General features: G+C 45.0%; 1 protein-coding gene across 4 annotated transcripts in view; it reads right to left on the bottom strand.

Moving 5' to 3' along the window:
- LOC109578737 (general transcription factor II-I repeat domain-containing protein 2) overlaps positions 1 to 12362 on the bottom strand; it is a 46868-nt gene extending 34506 nt beyond the window's left edge. For 2 of the 4 annotated variants that reach the window (XM_070780003.1, XM_070780004.1), the window contains exon 1: positions 12023 to 12357. The gene's annotated coding sequence lies outside the window, so the exon portion shown is untranslated. Of the gene's footprint in view, positions 1 to 12022 lie in introns of all 4 variants that reach the window. The other 2 variants (XM_070780005.1, XM_070780006.1) reach the window with 2 other exon arrangements.

Raw genomic sequence — 12362 nt, 5'->3', positions numbered from 1 at the left:
TGGGAGAAAATAATAGCAAATGAAACAACTGACAAAGAATTAATTTCCAAAATATACAAGCAGTTCATACAACTCAATACCGGAAAAACAAACAACCCAGTCAAAAAGTGGGAAAAAGACCTAAACAGACACTTCTCCAAAGACATACAGATGGCTAACAGACACATGAAAAGATACTCAACATCACTCATTGTTAGAGAAATGCAAATCAAAACTGCAATGAGATATCACCTCACACCAGTCAGAATGGCTGCTATCAAAAAGTCTACAAACAATAAATGCTGGAGAGGGTGTGGAGAAAAGGGAACCCTCTTGCACTGTTTGTGGGAATGTAAACTGATATTGCCACTATGGAAGATGATATGGAGATTCCTTAAGAAACTAGGAATAAAACCACCATATGACCCAGCAATCCCACTCCCAGGTATATACCCTGAGGAAACCAAAATCGAAAAAGACACATGTATCCCATTGTTCATTGCAGTACTATTTACAATAGCTAGAACATGGAAGCAAACTAGATGTCCAGCAACAGATGAATGGATAAAGAAGTTGTGATATATATACACAATGGAATATTACTCAGCCACAAAAAGGAATGCCTTTGAGTCAGTTCTAATGAGGTGGATGATCCGAGAACCTATTATACAGCATGAAGTAAGTCAGAAAGAGAAAGATAAATACCATATTCTAACGCACATATACGGAATATAGAAAAATGGTACTTAAGAATTTGCTTACAGGGCAGCGGTGGAGAAACAGACATAGAGAATAGACTTATGGACATGGGGAGAGGGGAGGAGAGGGTGAGATGGATGGAAAGAGTCACATGGAAACTTACATTACCATGTGTAAAATAGATAGCCAATGGGAATTTGCTATATGGTTCAGGAAACTCAAACAGGGGCTCTGTATCAACCTAGAGGGGTGAGATGGGGAGGGAGGTTCAAAAGGGAGGGGATATGTGTATATCTATGGCTGATTCATGTTGAGGTTTGACAGAAAACAACAGAATTCTGTAAAGCAATTATCCTTCAATTTAAAAAAAAAATTGAAAAAGAAAAAGCAGCAAGCAGCACCCAGCAGGCACTCGTGTTGTCTTAGAAACTCTTTCCTGCAGCGGCTAGATTCCATGATTATCACTTTGCACATCAGACCAAGGAAATGCGTATCACAAAGTATGAAGCCGCAAAGGCACGTTATGCTTCCCACTCACCAGAATGTTCACTTAGATTATGCTCCATCCTTATTACTTTGGGAGCTCAGAATACTTTCATTCAAAATTCGCATTTTGCCTACTATCCCAGACACAGAAAAAGGAGCAGACGCATTCTCAGGTCACAAACATGTTGATTTGTCCATGCAAAGCTAGAACCAGGGCAACTTTCTGGCTACTGCTGTTTCCACTTCTCACCTTCAATTGCCCTAGGTCTGCTGAGATGTCAGGGCTTCCTGGGTGGTGCTAGTGGTAAGAACCTGCCTGCCAATGCAGGAGATGTAAGAGACAGGAGTTTGAATACTGGGTTGGGAAGATCCCCTGGAGTGGGGCATGGCAACCCACTCCAGTATTCTTGCCTGGAGAATCCCCATGGACAGAGGAGCCTGGCAGGCTACAGTCCATTGGGTTCCAAAGAGTTGGACGTGACTGAAGTGAGTTGGCATGCATGTATGCATTGCTATGATATCAATCACATTCAGTGTGTGTTAAGAAATGGGGAAAGACAGGGTGGGACAAATTGAGAGTAGCAATGAGATATATACATTATCACATGTAAAACAGATAGCTAGTAGGAAGTTGCTATGTAACTCAGGAAGCTTAGCCTGGTGCTCTGCTGCGACCTAGAGGGGAGGGAGGGAGACTTCAGAGGGAGGGGATATATGTCTACACATGGTTGATTCACGTACAACAGGAACCAACACATTGTAAAGCAATTATCCTTCAATTTAAAAAATTTTACAAAAATAATGGGAGGGATGCCATCCTAACAGCCTGTGGGGAAGCCACAGGAGACGAGAGCTCCCGCTTCATTAACAGAACTTCTCGGGACCATCTCAGTACTCTTTGATGGGAAGAACCCTGGAGGCGGTGGAGTCCAGTTGGGCTCCATGGGGAAGGCCAATTCTGTCTGGGGCTTTCTGCTCTCTAGAAATGGCTGCATCTGGGTCACTTCCCTGAGAGCCCTTAGTCAACAGGGCGCGTGGAACAGTCCCTGCACCCCTAACCCCTGACTGCGTCCGCTCCTCCGCCCTTTGCGAGAAAGAAACTGTCATCGCACCGCCGCATTAACTGCGACCGCGCGAGGATACACCAGGCCAGGTGGTGACACGAGCTTCCAGAGCACGAGGCCAGATGGGCGGGCCCTCCCAGAGCCAGGAGCAGGAAAGCCAGGTTAGGGCGCCCCAGACCACCAAGCAGCTCCGAGACCCCGGTGGGCTGCCCTCCGCCGCCTCCTCTCTGATCAGACACCCGATTACTCACCTCCCAGGAAGGGTCTTTTCACCTCTCACCTTTTATGAGCCCCCTCGCCTTAAAATCAAGGGAACCACACATTTATAGGAGTCTATGAATATGTAATGTTCAGAACAGGGAAATCTACAGAGATGGAAGTAGACTTCGGGTTGCTTAGGGCTGGGAGGTGGGTAGATAAATGGTACAGGGTTTCTTTTCAGGAGTGATGAAACTATTCTAAAATTGTCTGTGGTTACGATTGCCCAACCATATGCATATATTAAAAGCCACTGAACTGTATACTTTAAATGGGTGAATTTTATTTCAAAAAAAGAAAGGGGGGTGGTTTCAGGGGTTACAACTTGGTGCTTTCACTGCCGGGTCGGGGGGTTCAATCCCTGGTCAGGAAACTAAGCTCCCACAAGCCCAGCTGTGGGCCCAACAACAAGGACAAAAAGCTATTAAGAAATCAAATGACAGGACTTCCCTGGTGGTCCAGTGGCTAAGGCTCCACCCTTCTGCTTCAAGGAAGGGGCTCGGGTGGGTCCCTTTAGGGGCAATAAGTCCTACATGCCGTGCAGCGTGGCCAAAAAACTAAAAATTAGAAAGAAAATCAAAGGAAATCAAAGAGAGGTTGGATGGCGACAAAGGAAATTAACACTCCCCAAACATACACCACATGCCAGTGCTTTTCTGATCATCTGATTTGCTACCCGCACACTGTCTAAGGTCCCATGCTAACGCACAGGATGATTCGTGGAGCAACAGGGGCTGGGAACGCAGTGGAGGAGCGGATGGCAAACCAAGGAGCTCAGGGAGCTTAGAAAAAGGATCTCCAAAGGCAGGAGCCCCACGATTAGAGAGACCACACGTCCTCGGCTGGGACAGAACTCATGTAACCTGCCTTGCAGGTAAGTCATTAATAGTCCTCCCTTCTTTCCCTGGTGGCTCAGACAGTAAAGTGTCTGCCTGCAGTGCGGGAGACCCAGGTTTGATTCCTGGGTCGGGAAGATCCCCTGGAGAAGGAAATGGCAACCCACTCCAGTATTCTTGTCTGGAAAATTCCATGGACGGAGGAGCCTGGCTGGCTACAGTCCATGGGGTCACAAAGAGTTGGACACGACTGAGCCACTTCACTTCACTTCACTTCTCTCTCTCAAGCGCCTGGAAGATGCATTGTAACATGTGGGTGGTTTGTGAAACAAAAAAATCACTTGAACATGAAGTCATGTATCCTTAAAAAAAATTTTTGTTGTGGTGGTTTTGGCCAAGGCGTGGCTTGTAGGATCTTAGTTTGCTGAGTGTGTGTGTCTGTGTGCCCTGTTGCTCAGTTGTATCTGACTCCTTTTGGCCCCATGGACTGTAGCCCGCCAGGCTCCTCTGTCCATGGGATTCTCCAGGCAAGAGTACTGGAGTGGGTTGCCATGCCCACCTCCAGGGGATCTTCCCGATCCATGGATCGAACCCGGGTCCTCCACAGTAAAAGTGCCGACTCCTAACCACTGAACCTCCAGGGAATTCTCCTTAAAAATATTTTTAGAAATTGAAGTACACTTTGCAAAAAGTTTAACCTTGTCTAATGTATGGTTCTGTACATTTTTAGCAAATATAAAGTTACGTAGCCACCACTGAAATCATGGTGTGAACTGCTCCATCATACCCCAGATTCCTCCATGCCTCTTTGTCAGCTACCCCACCCCAACCTCTGGCCAGAACTGATCTGTCTTCTGTCCCAATAGTTTTGCTTATTCCTGAATATCACATAAATGGAATCCTATACTGTGCTGGGGCTGTATCAGTAATTTGTTCTTTGTGTTACTGAATATTCCACTGTAGGGATGAAACACAGTTAAATTAACCCTTTTGCCATTTACAGAACTTTTGGGCTGTCTGAAGTTTTTTGATGACTATGAATAAAACCATAAATTAAAAGACGCTTGCTCCTTGGAAAAAAAGTTATGACCAACCTAGACAGCATATTAAAAAGCAGAGACATTAGTTTGCCAACAAAGGTCCATCTAGTCAAAGCTATGGTTTTTCCAGTAGACATGTATGGATGTGAGAATTGGACTATAAAGAAAGCTGAGCACCGAAGAATTGATGCTTTTGAGCTGTGGTGTTGGAGAAGATTCTTGAGAGTCCCTTGAGACAGCAAGGAGATCCAACCAGTCCATCCTAAAGGAAATCAGTCCTGAATATTCATTGGAAGGACTGATGCTGAAGCTGAAACTCCAAAACTTTGGCCACCTGAGGCAAAGAACTGACTCATTGGAAAAGAGCCTGATGCTGATTGAAGGTGGGAGGAGAAGGGGATGACAGAGGATGAGATGGTTGAATGGCATCACTGACTCAACGGACATGAGTTTGAGTAAACTCTGGGAGTTGGCGATGGTCAGGGAGGCCTGGCGTGCTCCAGTTCATGGGGTCACAAAGAGTCAGACATGACTGAGCAACTGAACTGGTGAATAAAACCACTATTGTGTCAACCTAAGGTTTCATTTCTCTTGCGTAAAGACCTAAGAGTGGGATTGCTGGGTCATGTATCTTGAGGTTTTTTTGGTTTGTTTTTTTTTAGCTTCAAAAGAAGTGAAACTGTTTTCCAAACTGGTTGTACCATTTTGTATTCCTACCACTTTTGGTGTTGTTTGGGTGCTAGGTCGTGTCTGACTCTTTTTGACCCCATGGACTGCAGCAGGCCAGGCTCCCCTGTCCTGCACTATCTCCCGGAGCTTGCTCAAATTCATGACCATTGAGTCAGTAATGCTACCTCACCATCTCATCCTCTGCCACCCTCTTCTTCTTTTGCCTTTAATCCTTCCCAGCATCAGGATCTTTTCCAATTCCTACCACTAATATTTGAGAAGATAGTGAAAGGAAAGTCGATCAGTCGTGACCGACTCTTTGTGACCCCGTGGCCTATACAGTCCATGGAATTCTCTAGGCCAGAATACAAGAGCAGGTAGCCTTTCCCTTCTCCAGGGGATCTTCCCAACCCAGGGATCGAACCCAGGTCTCCCGCATCGCAGGCAGATTCTTTACCAGCTGAGTCATAAGGGAAGCACACAAATACTGGAGCAGGTAGCCCTTCCCTTCTCCAGGAGATCTTCTTGACCCAGGAATCAAACCAAGGTCTCCTGCACTGCAGGCGGATTCTTTACCAACTGAGCTACCAGGGAAGCCCTATGAGAATATATCCCTACCACTAATATGTGAGAATTCCAGTTGCTCTGCATCCTTGTCAACATGCAGTATTGTCAACTTAAAAAAAAATTCTTTTTCACAATTTTAATAGGTGGGTAGTAATATCACTTTGCAGTTTTAGTTGGCAATTTCCTAATGATTAAAAATGCTAGGCATCTTTTCATGTGCTTTTCTGCCATCCATATAGCTTATTTAGTGGAATGTCTTGTTCAGATCTTTTGTCCATTTTGAAACTAGATTGTGGTTATTATTATTGAGTTTATAGATTCTTTATATTTTCTGGATACAAATCTTTTATGTGTGATGGGCAAATATTGGGCTGGCCAAAAAGTTCATTCAGGTTTTTCTATAAGATGGTATGGAAAATCTAAATGAACTTTTTGGGCCAACCCAATATTTCCTATATTGGGAAATGTAGCAACCCAATGTTTTGCTATAGGGAACAGTACACAGAGATAACTGATAAAACTTTATGATGTTTATCAGTAATCTAAGGATGATGTGGCCAGATAACTTCATCTCAAATGGTTCAGAAAAAATAAAACTTCTTTGTATTTACACTTGCAATTTTTCTGTAAGTTTGATACTGTTTCAAATTTCTAAAAATTATTTTTTAAGCTTACATCAAATATACACACATTTCTGTTTCTTAAAATTGTACAGTCAATGGGTTTTATAATTCCTTTAATAAGTATTTAGACTGTATCATCAAGAATTCAGATTAAACTACTTCATGGGAAAGGCCCAACTTGAAATAATTTTTACTTGTGCAAAATCCATCTATTGGCAAAGACAGAATTTCACTTCTATTTTTTCTCTATATTTTTACACATCGCCTGCATTACTTGGTTGAAATATTAAAATCTCTTTCCCATTGTAAGTTATAGAAATCTCACAAGGATTTTTAAATCAGCTTTTAAATATATCGAACATTGGTCAACTTTTATCTTGCTGTTGATGTTTAGTCGCTAAGTCGTGTCTGACTCTTTGCAACCCCCTGGACTGTAGCCCACCAGGCTCCTCTCTCTGTCCATGGAATTCTCCAGGCAAGAATACTGGAGCGGGTAGCCATTCCTTTCTCCAGAAGATCTTCCTGACTCAGGGATTAAACCTGCGTCTCCTCCGTTGCAGGCAGATTCTTTACCATCTGAGGCATTATTTAAAACTGTGATGAAGAAGCTGATAGTCTTTATTATTATTAATATTATTTTCGATGTGAATCATTTTGAAAGTCTTTACTGAGTTTGTTTACAATACTGCTTCTGTTTTATGTTTTGGTTTTTTGGCTGCCCTCCCCCACCAGGGATCAAACCCAGACCTCCTACATTGGAAGTTGAAGTGTCAACCATTAGACTGCCAGGGAAGTCCAAAGAAACTGATATTCTTGACTATCATCTTTCTGAGTCAATTAATTCGAATACTGCTTAAAAATAAGACTATATCTTGTTTGGCAGAGTTGTGTCTTACAATGCAAGTAGGTACACCGAAAGGCAAATTCAAGTACGGTCAACACCATCGGAGGAAGCAATGAACACCTTTCCCAGAGGGAACACTTTTCTTCTACGATTTCTTTAATTGTTTAGGAGAGAGGCTTTTCTAACTCTTAATCTGCATGTGCAACCTTGCCGACACTGCACACTTTTTCGGGTAAGTGGTTCTGAAATGTGTCAGCCACCCTTGGCAGGCTCTGCCTTGTCTATCGCCAGTCCATCCCCTCTCTGGTGGTGGTTTCCCTTTTGTCTTAGAATTTTGCCATTGACAGATATGTCGTTAGAGTTCATGTCTTCCAGCCACAACTTTAATACTTTTCAGCCTCTCTCAAGCCTTCTCTTGGCTGGTCACTTAGCAACCACCGGAGCCCTCAATGCCACAGTTTGGTGACTCTCCTGTCGATGGCATGAATTCTGGATTCATCGTGACCTTGCTGTGATCTCTTGCTAAGTCCCTCAGAGCCAGTTTTCCCTGCAGTGTTGACATGGATCATTGTTGCCACCATTAATTATCCAATGATGTAGTGAGGGGCCATAATGTATGAAAAATACACATTTTAAAATAATATAATCAGACTTGATGTTGTGAGATGCTCACACTGACAGCTACCAGAGATGAGCCCACTTAAAGGACTGGCGTATTCCAGGCTCTTATTTTACGCTCGCATACAATCTGTAATTACACCACAAAAATCTCTGAGAGGACTGTGATGCCAAAACTTTAACAGAGAATAAAATAATAGGCAGAATGAAACTAGTTGGAACTCAAAAAAGATCTTATCAGTGGGCATCAATGGTAGTAATTTAAAAAAATGAATGTTTTGTAATTTAATTTTTTTTGTAATTTAATTTTAAAAATGAATGTTTTGTAATTATCGCCTACTTGCACCCTTTACTTAACAACAAATGGAGGCAGGAACTTTGTCTTTTATACTTTATGCTTTAGAACACATCATGCGTTAATAGCACATCAAAACTAATGAACCATGATTAGCTAATTTTGTGGTTTCTCACCTTGAGAACACTGAGGAAAAAAAAAGAAATCACTGCATTCTAATAAAGTAAAAGTCCTAGACAATGAGAGCTAGTACCACGGAGTTCAAGCCCCCAAAGCCAATATAGTGGTTGAAATTCAAAGCACTGGGAATGTTCATTTAGATCACAGATTTTACACTGTGCTTAACTTTTTGCCTTTTTAAAACTTGAGATGTACACTAAAACAACTCTCAAATCTCTTAGCTCTCCCAGAAGCCTTTGAAGACTTTCCTTTTCAATGTTATGTTTTACTAATGAAAAACGAACATCCAAACCAGACTGCCTCCTATTTTGGCAAATAGTTGTACTGGAACACAGCCACACTCACTGGTTCAAGTCTTGTCCACTGACTGTTTTTCCGCAAAGACAGGGTTGCAGGTGACAGAGACCACGTGCCCTCAGAGCTGGAAGTATTTATTATCTGACCCCTTGCAAAAAAAAGTTTGCCCATCCCTGTTCTAGATTTCATTTCTACCACTTATAATTTTCATCATTTGGAATAGCATCCACTCCATTTATCAAAACTCTGAAATCCTGAAACAGACGTCTGCTTTGCTTTTTAAGCCGTTCCCAGATTTTTCTTTTCAAAGGTTAATTTTTTCAGGTCCCTGAGGCCTTGATTGTATTTAGCAAGTTCCTAAAGTGCCACCTTCTCCCGGGTCTACAGTAAACGGAAACTGCAAACCCAAGTGTACCTATTCACCGTTCAACAGCAACGTACTGAAGTGGTCGAGAGGTACAAACTCCCAGTTATAAAATCAGTAAGTTCTGAGGATGTAACAGACAGCTTGGTGACAATAGTTAATAATGCGTGCACGTGTGCTCAGTCGTGTCTGACTCTTTGAGACCCCATGGACTGTAGCCTGCCACGTTCCTCTGTCCATGCGATTTCCCAGGCAAGAATCCAGGAGTGGGTTGCCATTTCCTTCCACAGGGGATCTGCCTGACCCAAAGATCGAACGCACATCTCCTGCATCAGCAGGTGAATTCTTTACCACTGAGCCACCTGGGAAGCCCATAGCGAACAATACTGTACTGTATATTTGAAAGTGGCTGAGAGAATCGATCTTACCACAAGATAAAAAAATTGTTAAGTATGTGATGTGATGGATGTTCACCAGTCATTTCACAATATATACATATGTCAAATCACTATGTTGTACTCCTGAAACTAATAGAAAGTTATATGTCAATTATATCTCAATCTGGGGAAAATATTCTAAAAAAAAGAATAATAACAAATTTCAAGACAACAAGGACTCTTCTGGAAGGATCAAGGAGTACGGAAAAGAACTAGAAATATATTTTCAATGACAAAAAAATGAAAAAAAAAAAAAAACCAAACTAGTTAAAATTAAATGCTTAACAAATAGTCAAGTGCTTCAGCTTAGCCGAACACATGCTTGAAAGTTTTTAAAATGTAATGTGCACCAGCTGTATGAAAACATATACTGCTGACAGGAAGGACGGGGGAAACAAAAGTGAATAAAATCCACACCCTGTGCTCTGGAGTGAGACACAGCAGCAAAGACACAGCAGAATAGCAGGTGATAAAGGCAAAATGGGAGCCAGATGCCCCTGAGTCTGCTCCCCTAGTCTGCTGAGTCAACAATGTCCGGGATGACAATGAAAGCATGTGAGCAAGTTCTAAAGCCTAAGAAGAAGCGAAGAGACCATCCAGGCTGCAGGTGTGGGCAAAGACCCAGAGCTCTGGGCAGCAAACCCTAGGGCTAAATAACAGGAAGGCAGGAAGAACAGGGACCCACTGCAAATGGACTGACACCTGCGGCTGCCTGGTGCCAAGCCCTGTGTCCTCTGAAGGCAAGGTGGCCGGTCACGCAGACCAAACCTTCCTCTCCAAATGTAAGAAGGGAGAAGAGCCTGCTCAGTTCTTCACTTGGAGCTGTGAGCAATACCCAGTTTCCCAATTCCCAATCTTGTATCTACATATCTGCAGCAGGAAACTAAACGGTGACATTTTTGGCCCAGCAATTCCACTCCTTGGCAGGTACTCAAGAGTTGAAAACAAACGTCCACACACACACAAACGTGAACATGGCTGTTCACTGCAATATTCATAATAGCCAAACAGTGGAAAAAATTTAAAAAATTCATCATTTGACAGAAAATGAAAATGTGGTATACCCATACAATGGATTATTAATCAGCCATAAGAAGGAATGAATGAATGAAGCCAGATCCCAAAGATCCTTTGATGATTCTGTGCTTAGGAACAATCTGGAACAAGAACTATTTGGAATATCAGAGACATAGGGACAGAATGAATATTGGAAGTGTCCACGGCTGGGGTGGGAAAGGGGAACGACTGTCTTCATGGATCCGGCATTTCTTTTGGGGGTGATGAAAATGTAAGGTCCGTCTAGTCAAGGCTATGGTTTTTCCTGTGGTCATGTATGGATGTGAGAGTTGGACTGTGAAGAAAGCTGAGCACTGAAGAATTGATGCTTTTGAACTGTGGTGTTGGAGAAGACCCTTGAGAGTCCCTTGGACTGCAAGGAGATCCAACCAGTCCATTCTAAAGGAGATCAGTCCTGGGTGTTCACTGGAAGGACTGATGCTGAGGCTGAAACTCCAATACTTTGGCCACCTCATGCGAAGAGTTGACTCATTGGAAAAGACCCTGATGCTGGGAGGGATTGGGGGCAGGAGGAGAAGGGGATGACAGAGGATGAGATGGCTGGATGGCATCACCACTCGATGGACATGAGTTTGGGTAAACTCCAGGAGTTGGTGATGGACAGGGAGGCCTGGCATGCTGCGATTCATGGGGTCCCAAAGAGTCGGACACGGCTGAGCGACTGAACTGAACTGAAATGTTCTGCAATTAGTGGTGATGGCTGCATAACTGTGAATGAACAATAATCACTTAACTATACGGGGCTTTCCAGGTGGTGCTAGTGGTCAAGAACCCGCCTAGGAGGCCAAGAGCCATGGGTTCGATCCCTGGGTCGGGCAGATCTCCTGGAGATGGCAACCCACTCCAGTATTCTCGCCTGGGAAATCCCACGGACAGCGAAGCCTGGCGGGCTCCATTGGGTCGTTGAGTCGACACGACTGAAGCGATTTAGCACCTTACACACACTAAACTACACACTTTTAAAGGTGAATTTCATGGAGTGTCAATAAAGCTGCTATTAAACATCAAGCCTTGGGTTTTAAGGACGGGGAAAACAGCCCTCCAAGGCTTTTTTCTCCTTTACGTCTAAATCATAACCGTGATGCAGTGTAGTTCAGGACCAGAGACTCTTCTTCCGGCCTCTGGATTGGTTTTCTGCTCACAAGCCGGCCGCGGGTGACCAACCCACTGACCACACCCACGACAAAACCCACGTCGCGCGGCACTCGTCAACGCGCGCGACAGGAGGCAAGGGATCGGGACGCCTCCGCCGGGGAGCTGGACGCAGTTACCAGGCAACAGCGGCTAACCTGCCCCCACCACCTAACCAATCACGCACTTCCACACGCAGCGCATGCGTACGACCGCCGGAGCGTGACCTCCGGCACATCAGGCCCTAGCTTCCAGACCGGCAAGCACCCGCCCCCACCGCCACCGCTCAGCCAATCAGAAGGGAGAGGGATGCGCGTTCCGTGCGTGCGACCGTTGCCCCCGTGCCTGGGCTTCCCCGCCCCACCCCCACTCCTTGGGCCCTGCCCGCCGGGAACCGGTTCGGGAGGCCCGTCGGGCCGCCTGAGGAGGGGGCGCTCGCAGCGCGCGCCTGGGCGGGTAGCTTCCCCAGGCTTCCCCTCCGCCAGGTCTTCGGGACGAGAAAGTTCCAAGCAAAGCACCCGCTCTTAATGGCGGCTGCGGCGGGGGCGGGATACGCACCTGAGGTCCCCGCCGGCGGGCAGCGCCCGGCCGGCCGCGGGGTCTGAGGGCTGGGCCACCTGGAAGTGCCTGGGGCCGAGTGCGGTCTGCAGCGACCGTCTGGAGGCGAGGGCTCGACGTTGTGGGCGGCGGCCGGAGCCCTGCTCTCCACTATCCCTCCTTTTTCTTTCTTTCTTTTCCTTTTTTTTTTTTTTTTGGCTTCCTGGAAGGCAGCCTGGACTCGTGTGTCCGCAGCGCCCCAAGTGGGAGTTGCCGTTTCCGGTGCCGTGGAATCCACTTCAGCTGCACATTGAGTTTGTTGGAAGTCCCTTAGTCCCGAGCTGTTCAAGGCCAGACGTGC

The sequence above is a fragment of the Bos indicus genome, chromosome 25 (genome assembly GCF_029378745.1).
Source record: "Bos indicus isolate NIAB-ARS_2022 breed Sahiwal x Tharparkar chromosome 25, NIAB-ARS_B.indTharparkar_mat_pri_1.0, whole genome shotgun sequence".
NCBI classification, from domain to species: Eukaryota; Metazoa; Chordata; class Mammalia; order Artiodactyla; family Bovidae; genus Bos; species Bos indicus.
This window is presented reverse-complemented; position numbering and strand designations above follow the sequence as displayed.